The following is a 12,704-nucleotide window of genomic DNA, read 5'->3' as shown; positions in this document are numbered from 1 at the left end:
CCCCTTCATTTGAGACATTTGATTTTGGCCTTTACCACTGTAGCCCATAGAAATACATTGAATAACACAACAGACATTTATATGTTTTACTATTAAGGTCGTCTGTCCTCTTTATCTAGGAGATGTGAGAAAAGCTCAGGATATGCAGGAACTTAAGTCTGAAGCTGTAAATAAAATGGTTCTGTTCAGAGGGCTGCAATGTTACAGAGCGTTTGGAGATTAAAGATCTGCAAAGTGTTTGAAAACTGACACTAAGTAACAAGAATCCTGTGAAAACAATACAAGGTACGTCCCATGTAGGGTCCCATCAGTGTTACCTTAGAACAGGGACTGGTAGGTAGGTCATGTAGGGTCCCATCGGTGTTACCTTAGAACAGGGACTGGTAGGGTCCCATCAGTGTTACCTTAGAACAGGGACTGGTAGGTCATGTAGGGTTCCATCAGTGTTACCTTAGAACAGGGACTGGTAGGGTCCCATCGGTGTTACCTTAGAACAGGGACTGGTAGGTAGGTCATGTAGGGTCCCATCAGTGTTACCTTAGAACAGGGACTGGTAGGTAGGTCATGTAGGGTCCCATCAGTGTTACCTTAGAACAGGGACTGGTAGGTAGGTCATGTAGGGTCCCATCAGTGTTACCTTAGAACAGGGACTGGTAGGTAGGTCATGTAGGGTCCCATCGGTGTTACCTTAGAACAGGGACTGGTAGGGTCCCATCAGTGTTACCTTAGAACAGGGACTGGTAGGTAGGTCATGTAGGAGGATCCCATCAGTGTTACCTTAGAACAGGGACTGGTAGGTAGGTCATGTAGGGTCCCATCAGTGTTACCTTAGAACAGGGACTGGTAGGTAGGTCATGTAGGATCCCATCAGTGTTACCTTAGAACAGGGACTGGTAGGTAGGTCATGTAGGGTCCCATCAGTGTTACCTTAGAACAGGGACTGGTAGGTAGGTCATGTAGGGTCCCATCAGTGTTACCTTAGAACAGGGACTGGTAGGATCCCATCAGTGTTACCTTAGAACAGGGACTGGTAGGTAGGTCATGTAGGGTCCCATCAGTGTTACCTTAGAACAGGGACTGGTAGGTAGGTCATGTAGGGTCCCATCGGTGTTACCTTAGAACAGGGACTGGTAGGATCCCATCAGTGTTACCTTAGAACAGGGACTGGTAGGATCCCATCAGTGTTACCTTAGAACAGGGACTGGTAGGATCCCATCAGTGTTACCTTAGAACAGGGACTGGTAGGATCCCATCAGTGTTACCTTAGAACAGGGACTGGTAGGTAGGTCATGTAGGATCCCATCAGTGTTACCTTAAAACAGGGACTGGTAGGTCATGTAGGGTCCCATCAGTGTTACCTTAGAACAGGGACTGGTAGGTAGGTCATGTAGGGTCCCATCAGTGTTACCTTAGAACAGGGACTGGTAGGTCATGTAGGGTCCCGTCAGTGTTACCTTAGAACAGGGACTGGTAGGTCATGTAGGGTCCCATCAGTGTTACCTTAGAACAGGGACTGGTAGGTAGGTCATGTAGGGTCCCATCGGTGTTACCTTAGAACAGGGACTGGTAGGTAGGTCATGTAGGGTCCCATCAGTGTTACCTTAGAACAGGGACTGGTAGGTAGGTCATGTAGGGTCTCATCAGTGTTACCTTAGAACAGGGACTGGTAGGTAGGTCATGTAGGGTCCCATCAGTGTTACCTTAGAACAGGGACTGGTAGGTAGGTCATGTAGGGTCCCATCAGTGTTACCTTAGAACAGGGACTGGTAGGTAGGTCATGTAGGGTCCCATCAGTGTTACCTTAGAACAGGGACTGGTAGGTAGGTCATGTAGGGTCCCATCAGTGTTACCTTAGAACAGGGACTGGTAGGTAGGTCATGTAGGGTCCCATCAGTGTTACCTTAGAACAGGGACTGGCAGGTAGGTCATGTAGGGTCCCATCAGTGTTACCTTAGAACAGGGAATGGTAGGTCATGTAGGGTCCCATCAGTGTCACCTCAGAACAGGGACTGGTAGGTAGGTCATGTAGGGTCCCATCGGTGTTACCTTAGAACAGGGACTGGTAGGTCATGTAGGGTCCCATCAGTGTTACCTTAGAACAGGGACTGGTAGGTACGTCCATGTAGGGTCCCATCAGTGTTACCTTAGAACAGGGACTGGTAGGTCATGTAGGGTCCCATCAGTGTTACCTTAGAACAGGGACTGGTAGGGTCCCATCAGTGTTACCTTAGAACAGGGACTGGTAGGGTCCCATCAGTGTTACCTTAGAACAGGGACTGGTAGGGTCCCATCAGTGTTACCTTAGAACAGGGACTGGTAGGGTCCCATCAGTGTTACCTTAGAACGGACTGGTAGGTAGGTCATGTAGGGTCCCATCAGTGTTACCTTAGAACAGGGACTGGTAGGTAGGTCATGTAGGGTCCCATCAGTGTTACCTTAGAACAGGGACTGGTAGGTAGGTCATGTAGGGTCCCATCAGTGTTACCTTAGAACAGGGACTGGTAGGTAGGTCATGTAGGGTCCCATCAGTGTTACCTTAGAACAGAGACTGGTAGGTCATGTAGGGTCCCGTCAGTGTTACCTTAGAACAGGGACTGGTAGGTCATGTAGGGTCCCGTCAGTGTTACCTTAGAACAGGGACTGGTAGGTCATGTAGGATCCCATCAGTGTTACCTTAGAACAGGGACTGGTAGGTCATGTAGGGTCCCATCAGTGTTACCTTAGAACAGGGACTGGTAGGTCATGTAGGATCCCATCAGTGTTACCTTAGAACAGGGACTGGTAGGTCATGTAGGGTCCCATCAGTGTTACCTTAGAACAGGGACTGGTAGGTCATGTAGGGTCCCATCAGTGTTACCTTAGAACAGGGACTGGTAGGTCATGTAGGGTCCCATCAGTGTTACCTTAGAACAGGGACTGGTAGGTAGGTCATGTAGGGTCCCATCAGTGTTACCTTAGAACAGGGACTGGTAGGTCATGTAGGATCCCATCGGTGTTACCTTAGAACAGGGACTGGTAGGTAGGTCATGTAGGGTCCCATCAGTGTTACCTTAGAACAGGGACTGGTAGGTAGGTCATGTAGGATCCCATCAGTGTTACCTTAGAACAGGGACTGGTAGGATCCCATCAGTGTTACCTTAGAACAGGGACTGGTAGGTAGGTCATGTAGGATCCCATCAGTGTTACCTTAGAACAGGGACTGGTAGGTCATGTAGGGTCCCATCAGTGTTACCTTAGAACAGGGACTGGTAGGTAGGTCATGTAGGGTCCCATCAGTGTTACCTTAGAACAGGGACTGGTAGGTAGGTCATGTAGGGTCCCATCAGTGTTACCTTAGAACAGGGACTGGTAGGTAGGTCATGTAGGGTCCCATCAGTGTTACCTTAGAACAGGGACTGGCAGGTAGGTCATGTAGGGTCCCATCAGTGTTACCTTAGAACAGGGACTGGTAGGTAGGTCATGTAGGGTCCCATCAGTGTTACCTTAGAACAGGGACTGGTAGGTAGGTCATGTAGGGTCCCATCAGTGTTACCTTAGAACAGGGACTGGTAGGTCATGTAGGGTCCCATCAGTGTTACCTTAGAACAGGGACTGGTAGGGTCCCATCAGTGTTACCTTAGAACGGACTGGTAGGTAGATCATGTAGGGTCCCATCGGTGTTACCTTAGAACAGGGACTGGTAGGTAGGTCATGTAGGGTCCCATCAGTGTTACCTTAGAACAGGGACTGGTAGGTAGGTCATGTAGGATCCCATCAGTGTTACCTTAGAACAGGGACTGGTAGGGTCCCATCAGTGTTACCTTAGAACAGGGACTGGTAGGTAGGTCATGTAGGATCCCATCAGTGTTACCTTAGAACAGGGACTGGTAGGTCATGTAGGGTCCCATCAGTGTCACCTTAGAACAGGGACTGGTAGGTAGGTCATGTAGGATCCCATCAGTGTTACCTTAGAACAGTGACTGGCAGGTAGGTCATGTAGGGTCCCATCAGTGTTACCTTAGAACAGGGACTGGTAGGTAGGTCATGTAGGGTCCCATCAGTGTTACCTTAGAACAGGGACTGGTAGGTAGGTCATGTAGGGTCCCATCGGTGTTACCTTAGAACAGGGACTGGTAGGTAGGTCATGTAGGGTCTCATCAGTGTTACCTTAGAACAGTGACTGGTAGGTCATGTAGGGTCCCATCAGTGTTACCTTAGAACAGGGACTGGTAGGTAGGTCATGTAGGGTCCCATCAGTGTTACCTTAGAACAGGGACTGGTAGGTAGGTCATGTAGGGTCCCATCAGTGTTACCTTAGAACAGTGACTGGTAGGTCATGTAGGATCCCATCGGTGTTACCTTAGAACAGGGACTGGTAGGTAGGTCATGTAGGAGGGTCCCATCAGTGTCACCTTAGAACAGGGACTGGTAGGTAGGTCATGTAGGGTCTCATCAGTGTTACCTTAGAACAGGGACTGGTAGGTAGGTCATGTAGGGTCTCATCAGTGTTACCTTAGAACAGGGACTGGTAGGTCATGTAGGGTCTCATCAGTGTTACCTTAGAACAGGGACTGGTAGGTAGGTCATGTAGGGTCTCATCAGTGTTACCTTAGAACAGGGACTGGTAGGTAGGTCATGTAGGGTCCCATCGGTGTTACCTTAGAACAGGGACTGGTAGGTCATGTAGGGTCCCATCAGTGTTACCTTAGAACAGGGACTGGTAGGGTCCCATCAGTGTTACCTTAGAACAGGGACTGGTAGGTAGGTCATGTAGGGTCCCATCGGTGTTACCTTAGAACAGGGACTGGTAGGATCCCATCAGTGTTACCTTAGAACAGGGACTGGTAGGTAGGTCATGTAGGGTCCCATCAGTGTTACCTTAGAACAGGGACTGGTAGGTAGGTCATGTAGGGTCCCATCAGTGTTACCTTAGAACAGGGACTGGTAGGTAGGTCATGTAGGAGGGTCCCATCAGTGTTACCTTAGAACAGGGACTGGTAGGTAGGTCATGTAGGGTCCCATCAGTGTTACCTTAGAACAGGGACTGGTAGGTAGGTCATGTAGGGTCCCATCAGTGTCACCTTAGAACAGGGACTGGTAGGTCATGTAGGGTCCCATCAGTGTTACCTTAGAACAGGGACTGGTAGGTCATGTAGGATCCCATCAGTGTTACCTTAGAACAGGGACTGGTAGGTCATGTAGGATCCCATCAGTGTTACCTTAGAACAGGGACTGGTAGGTCATGTAGGGTCTCATCAGTGTTACCTTAGAACAGGGACTGGTAGGTAGGTCATGTAGGGTCCCATCAGTGTTACCTTAGAACAGGGACTGGTAGGTCATGTAGGGTCCCATCAGTGTTACCTTAGAACAGGGACTGGTAGGTCATGTAGGATCCCATCAGTGTTACCTTAGAACAGGGACTGGTAGGTCATGTAGGGTCCCATCAGTGTTACCTTAGAACAGGGACTGGTAGGTCATGTAGGATCCCATCAGTGTTACCTTAGAACAGGGACTGGTAGGTCATGTAGGATCCCATCAGTGTTACCTTAGAACAGGGACTGGTAGGTCATGTAGGGTCCCATCAGTGTTACCTTAGAACAGGGACTGGTAGGGTCCCATCAGTGTTACCTTAGAACAGGGACTGGTAGGATCCCATCAGTGTTACCTTAGAACAGGGACTGGTAGGGTCCCATCAGTGTTACCTTAGAACAGGGACTGGTAGGTAGGTCATGTAGGAGGGTCCCATCAGTGTTACCTTAGAACAGGGACTGGTAGGTCATGTAGGATCCCATCAGTGTTACCTTAGAACAGGGACTGGTAGGTACGTCCATGTAGGGTCCCATCAGTGTTACCTTACAACAGGGACTGGTAGGTAGGTCATGTAGGAGGGTCCCATCAGTGTTACCTTAGAACAGGGACTGGTAGGTCATGTAGGATCCCATCAGTGTTACCTTAGAACAGGGACTGGTAGGTAGGTCATGTAGGAGGGTCCCATCAGTGTTACCTTAGAACAGGGACTGGTAGGTCATGTAGGATCCCATCAGTGTTACCTTAGAACAGGGACTGGTAGGTAGGTCATGTAGGATCCCATCAGTGTTACCTTAGAACAGGGACTGGTAGGTAGGTCATGTAGGGTCCCATCAGTGTTACCTTAGAACAGGGACTGGTAGGTAGGTCATGTAGGGTCCCATCAGTGTTACCTTAGAACAGGGACTGGTAGGTAGGTCATGTAGGAGGATCCCATCAGTGTTACCTTAGAACAGGGACTGGTAGGGTCCCATCAGTGTTACCTCAGAACAGGGACTGGTAGGTCATGTAGGATCCCATCAGTGTTACCTTAGAACAGGGACTGGTAGGTAGGTCATGTAGGAGGGTCCCATCAGTGTTACCTTAGAACAGGGACTGGTAGGTCATGTAGGATCCCATCAGTGTTACCTTAGAACAGGGACTGGTAGGTAGGTCATGTAGGATCCCATCAGTGTTACCTTAGAACAGGGACTGGTAGGTAGGTCATGTAGGGTCCCATCAGTGTTACCTTAGAACAGGGACTGGTAGGTCATGTAGGGTCCCATCGGTGTTACCTTAGAACAGGGACTGGTAGGTAGGTCATGTAGGGTCCCATCAGTGTTACCTTAGAACAGGGACTGGTAGGTAGGTCATGTAGGGTCCCATCAGTGTTACCTCAGAACAGGGACTGGTAGGTAGGTCATGTAGGAGTATCCCATCAGTGTTACCTCAGAACAGGGACTGGTAGGTAGGTGTGTGTGTGTTTCTGGGTAATAATGGGATATCTCTGGTCATAGGAAAGAGGTGAGGGTGGTGGCAGGTCTTTAAACTGCAGGTCTGTCTGTAGTTGTCGACGTCTGTGTCGTTGGGACCGTTCACATTCGCACACACATTTCCACAGCTAACATAGACTTGCCTAGTTAAATAAAATCGAAAAATATTTCGAAGAAAAAAATGATCTTAAGAACACACAGCTTTGTACCTGCGTCAACCGGGGTCGACGCGTATTTACGTTGTAAAAAGGCCATATGAATTAAATAAAGTTTTGGAGCAGTTTACCTGAGCTAGAATACGAATCTCGTCTTTATAAACTGTGCCCGGCTGTGTCCTCATCAATGAAACACATTGAGGCATGGCGCGTAGCTTCCGGGTCGTATTCATTACGAAAACAGTTTAAGAACCAAGCATTTCACGACACCCGCAATAACATCTGCTAAATATGTGTATGTGACCAATCATATTTGATTTGCAACCGTTTTCCCTTTAAAGAACCAAACGGAAGCAAACAGATCAGAACGAGTTTCTATTGGACAAATGCAGGGTGGGTTCCTCCCCGTTTCGTTCCGTTTGCTTCCGTTTAATCAACTTTATGCAACAGAATCGGCGTAATGAATACACGAAACCGCCTGTTTTCAATGTGGAGAGATACAATTTAAATATATATTTATTAATTATTATGAACACAACAAATACAAAAAACAAATATTCAAACAAGAGTACATAAACCTAACAGACAGAGGTATTAAATATCAATATTAATTTTCAATTTGTTATTAAATACTTTTTCCGTGCGTATTGCTTTTTGTTTTTACATTTACTGATAATTTCTAAATGATATTTAAATTCTCTCTTAAATAATGTGAAGCAAGGATTTGTTCTCTTCATTTTATGGATAAAGAATCTTCCATGAAAGATAAACACATGAACAATGAACGTTAGATCAGGGTCCCATATCATCTGGATCAATACAAAACATACTATCAGAGTGTCTCAGATGAACACGTGGAGAGATCCTATGCTACTAGTAGCCTCCTGCTATAGATATGCATAAACATCTCCGGTGTATGTGTCGCACTGCTTTGCTTTATCTTGGTCAGGGTCGCAGTTATAAATGAGAACATGTTCTCAACTGACCTACCTGATTAAATTAAGGTGAAATAAAATAAATAAACATCTCCAATATATAAAGTGTTTATTCTCAAAGTTGCCGGGATGGGACGTGTCCTACTTATACCGGTACATTCGTAACAACTTAAAGCATTACGAAACTTACATTATATAACAAATAAATAAATAAATAACGTCACGTAGCAAATAAACAATTTATTTTGTTGATTAAATGCGACACTCTTATTGACGTCCACACAAAAAACGACTTGCTTGGTGGGTGAAACAACGACAAAAACGCCACCTGCTGGAGGGAGACACGTTTTCCCCCGACATGGGCCTCCCTCTTCCTCTTCCGCTCTGATCACACTTCGCGCCAAGGAGGATTTTTTTTTAAAGGAGCTGCTGGTGTAAACTAGTCTCATCACGATCAATAAGAAAAACTCATTTATTTTGTTGTGGATTATGGTAAGTCACGGCGTCCAAATCAACAACTCATTCCCTGACAACAGCAACACAAGTGATTCAGTATTGCATAGAAATGCATGTCAGCTAACGTTAGGACGCATGTTAGTGTTTTAGAGGACGCACGAGCTATTACGAATGTACGGAGTAAGCTAGTTAAGCCAACGAGATCCCAACCGGAAGTTGTCCTATTTTGTTGTTTTAGTAGGATTTCTAGCTAACTCACTAGCTATCATGCTAATGAAAACAATGCATGAAGCTTACTATCTTTGCAAGTCAGTTGTTTACATGAAAGTGACAGTCGTCTTGTCAATACGGACAACAGAATTATGGCATCTTTACATGGGCCGATCATAAAGATAAATATGCGATGGTACGAGAACTACAGCAACTGATGCAGCTAAATTGGGCTCCCGAATGGCGCAGCTCTCTTAGGCAACTGCAGTCCCTGGTTCGAATCCAGGCTGCATCGCATCCAGGCCGCATCACTGATCATTAACTGATTTGCCTAGTTAAGTAAAGTTTACTTTTAAGTTAAGAACAAATTCTTAATTTCAATGACGGCCTGGGAACAGTGGGTTAACTGCCTGTTCAGGGGCAGAACGACAGATTTGTACCTTGTCAGCTCGGAGGTTTGAACTCGCAACCTTCCAGTTACTAGTCCAACGCTCTAACCATTGGGGAGGCCACCCTGCCTGTTATTGTACCAAAACTAGATACTGTATCTGTCCACGCAACATATCGCTCATGTGGACCTTGTCTTCAAATCAAATGTCATTTCACGTCTAGGATATATCCCAAATTACACCGTATCCCTATACAGTGCACTATTTACCTTTAACCAGTGCATTATATGGGGAAAAGGGTGTCAATTAGGCTCAATTGGGCTCAGTGGACTCATTTACCCCCCCCACCCCCCCATTTTTAGGACATCAGGCGGTTCTTTGTATCAAGCAAACCCGCAGCACAGAAACCATCTCAGGATGGAACCCTCCACACAGAGAAGGAGTCCACGAAGAAGAAGAAGAAGAAGAAATCCGTCTCAACAGACGAAGAAGTGAAGAAGAAGAAAACTGCCACCAAGGTATTTATTATTATAAACCAGAGTCTCTAGTCAGTGAACTGGTCGACCACCAAGGTATTTATTATTATAAACCAGAGTCTAGTCAGTGAACTGGTCGACCACCAAGGTATTTATTATTATAAACCAGAGTCTAGTCAGTGAACTGGTCGACCACCAAGGTATTTATTATTATAAACCAGAGTCTAGTCAGTGAACTGGTCGACCACCAAGGTATTTATTATTATAAACCAGTCTCTAGTCAGTGAACTGGTCGACCACCAAGGTATTTATTATTATAAACCAGAGTCTCTAGTCAGTGAACTGGTCGACCACCAAGTTATTTATTATTATAAACCAGAGTCTAGTCAGTGAACTGGTCGACCACCAAGGTATTTATTATTATAAACCAGAGTCTAGTCAGTGAACTGGTCGACCACCAAGGTATTTATTATTATAAACCAGAGTCTAGTCAGTGAACTGGTCGACCACCAAGGTATTTATTATTATAAACCAGTCTCTAGTCAGTGAACTGGTCGACCACCAAGGTATTTATTATTATAAACCAGAGTCTAGTCAGTGAACTGGTCGACCACCAAGGTATTTATTATTATAAACCAGAGTCTAGTCAGTGAACTGGTCGACCACCAAGGTATTTATTATTATAAACCAGAGTCTAGTCAGTGAACTGGTCGACCACCAAGGTATTTATTATTATAAACCAGAGTCTCTAGTCAGTGAACTGGTCGACCACCAAGGTATTTATTATTATAAACCAGAGTCTCTAGTCAGTGAACTGGTCGACCACCAAGGTATTATAAACCAGAGTCTCTAGTCAGTGAACTGGTCGACCACCAAGGTATTTATTATTATAAACCAGAGTCTAGTCAGTGAACTGGTCGACCACCAAGGTATTTATTATTATAAACCAGAGTCTCTAGTCAGTGAACTGGTCGACCACCAAGGTATTTATTATTATAAACCAGAGTCAAGTCAGTGAACTGGTCGACCACCAAGGTATTTATTATTATAAACCAGAGTCTCTAGTCGTGAACTGGTCGACCACCAAGGTATTTATTATTATAAACCAGAGTCTAGTCTGTGAACTGGTCGACCACCAAGGTATTTATTATTATAAACCAGAGTCTAGTCTGTGAACTGGTCGACCACCAAGGTATTTATTATTATAAACCAGAGTCTCTAGTCGTGAACTGGTCGACCACCTAGGTATTTATTATTATAAACCAGAGTCTCTAGTCAGTGAACTGGTCGACCACCAAGGTATTTATTATTATAAACCAGAGTCTCTAGTCAGTGAACTGGTCGACCACCAAGGTATTTATTATTATAAACCAGAGTCTAGTTAGTGAACTGGTCGACCACCAAGGTATTTATTATTATAAACCAGAGTCTAGTCAGTGAACTGGTCGACCACCAAGGTATTTATTATTATAAACCAGAGTCTCTAGTCAGTAAACTGGTCGACCACCAAGGTATTTATTATTATAAACCAGAGTCTAGTCCGTGAACTGGTCGACCACCAAGGTATTTATTATTATAAACCAGAGTCTAGTCAGTGAACTGGTCGACCACCAAGGTATTTATTATTATAAACCAGAGTCTCTCGATGGATGGTGGTGATTATGATGATGATGATGGTAGTGAGGATGATGATGGTGATAATGATGATGATGGTGGTGATGATGATGATGGTGGTGTGTTCCAGATCACCAGCCCCAAGGTGGAGAAGAAGAAGAAGCAGGACAATGATAAAAAGAGAAAGAGGCGTGCTGTCATTGATTCAGGTAATAATGATGGCTGAACCTCTGTGGGCCATTTAATGGTCATTGAGTCAGGTAATAATGACTGAACCTCTGTGGGCCATTTAATGGTCATTGAGTCAGGTAATAATGATGACTGAACCTCTGTGGGCCATTTAATGGTCATTGAGTCAGGTAATAATGATGACTGAACAGCTGTGGGCCATTTAATGGTCATTGAGTCAGGTAATAATGATGACTGAACCTCTGTGGGCCATTTAGTGGTCATTGAGTCAGGTAATAATGATGACGGAACCTCTGTGGGCCATTTAATGGTCATTGAGTCAGGTAATAATGATGACTGAACCTCTGTGGGCCATTTAATGGCCATTGAGTCAGGTAATAATGATGACTGAACCTCTGTGGGCCATTTAATGGCCATTGAGTCAGGTAATAATGATGACTGAACCTCTGTGGGCCATTTAATGGTCATTGAGTCAGGTAATAATGATGACTGAACCTCTGTGGGCCATTTAATGGTCATTGAGTCAGGTAATAATGATGACTGCCCCTCTGTGGGCCATTTAATGGTCATTGAGTCAGGTAGTAATGACTGAACCTCTGTGGGCCATTTAATGGTCATTGAGTCAGGTAATAATGATGACTGAACCTCTGTGGGCCATTTAATGGTCATTGAGTCAGGTAATAATGATGTCTGAACAGCTGTGTGCCATTTAATGGTCATTGAGTCAGGTAATAATGATGACTGAACCTCTGTGGGCCATTTAATGGTCATTGAGTCAGGTAATAATGATGACTGAACCTCTGTGGGCCATTTAATGGTCATTGAGTCAGGTAATAATGATGACTGAACCTCTGACTGGTAATAATGATGACTGAACCTCTGACTGGTAATAATGATGACTGAACCTCTGTGGGCCATTTAATGGTCATTGAGTCAGGTAATAATGACTGAACCTCTGTGGGCCATTTAATGGTCATTGAGTCAGGTAATAATGATGACGGAACCTCTGTGGGCCATTTAATGGTCATTGAGTCAGGTAATAATGATGACTGAACCTCTGTGGGCCATTTAATGGTCATTGAGTCAGGTAATAATGACTGAACCTCTGTGGGCCATTTAATGGTCATTGAGTCAGGAAATAATGATGACTGAACCTCTGTGGGCCATTTAATGGTCATTGAGTCAGGTAATAATGATGACGGTACCTCTGTGGGCCATTTAATGGTCATTGAGTCAGGTAATAATGATGACTGAACCTCTGACAGGTAATAATGATGACTGCCCCTCTGTGGGCCATTTAATGGTCATTGAGTCAGGTAATAATGATGACTGAACCTCTGACAGTGGGGGTATTACTGGCCCTGTGATTTTAGAATGGGCCATTTTAATGGTCGTTTCCATATCAAATGTTAACCTTTCTATAACCAGGTTAGCTAGTTGAGAACAAGTTTAGGCTGAAACGCGACCTAACACAGGGTCGGGGGGTTCAGAGGCTCGGGGGGTCAGAGGCTCGGGGGGTCAG

At 45.2% G+C, this 12,704-nt stretch overlaps 1 pseudogene; it reads left to right on the top strand.

Annotated features, from left to right (window-relative positions):
• The first annotated feature begins 8,203 nt into the window (after positions 1-8,203).
• The window catches only part of LOC135537228 (replication factor C subunit 1-like), a 51,132-nt pseudogene continuing 46,631 nt past the window's right edge, over positions 8,204-12,704 (top strand).

This window comes from Oncorhynchus masou, unplaced genomic scaffold (assembly GCF_036934945.1).
Source record: "Oncorhynchus masou masou isolate Uvic2021 unplaced genomic scaffold, UVic_Omas_1.1 unplaced_scaffold_728, whole genome shotgun sequence".
Taxonomy (NCBI): domain Eukaryota; kingdom Metazoa; phylum Chordata; class Actinopteri; order Salmoniformes; family Salmonidae; genus Oncorhynchus; species Oncorhynchus masou.
This window is presented reverse-complemented; position numbering and strand designations above follow the sequence as displayed.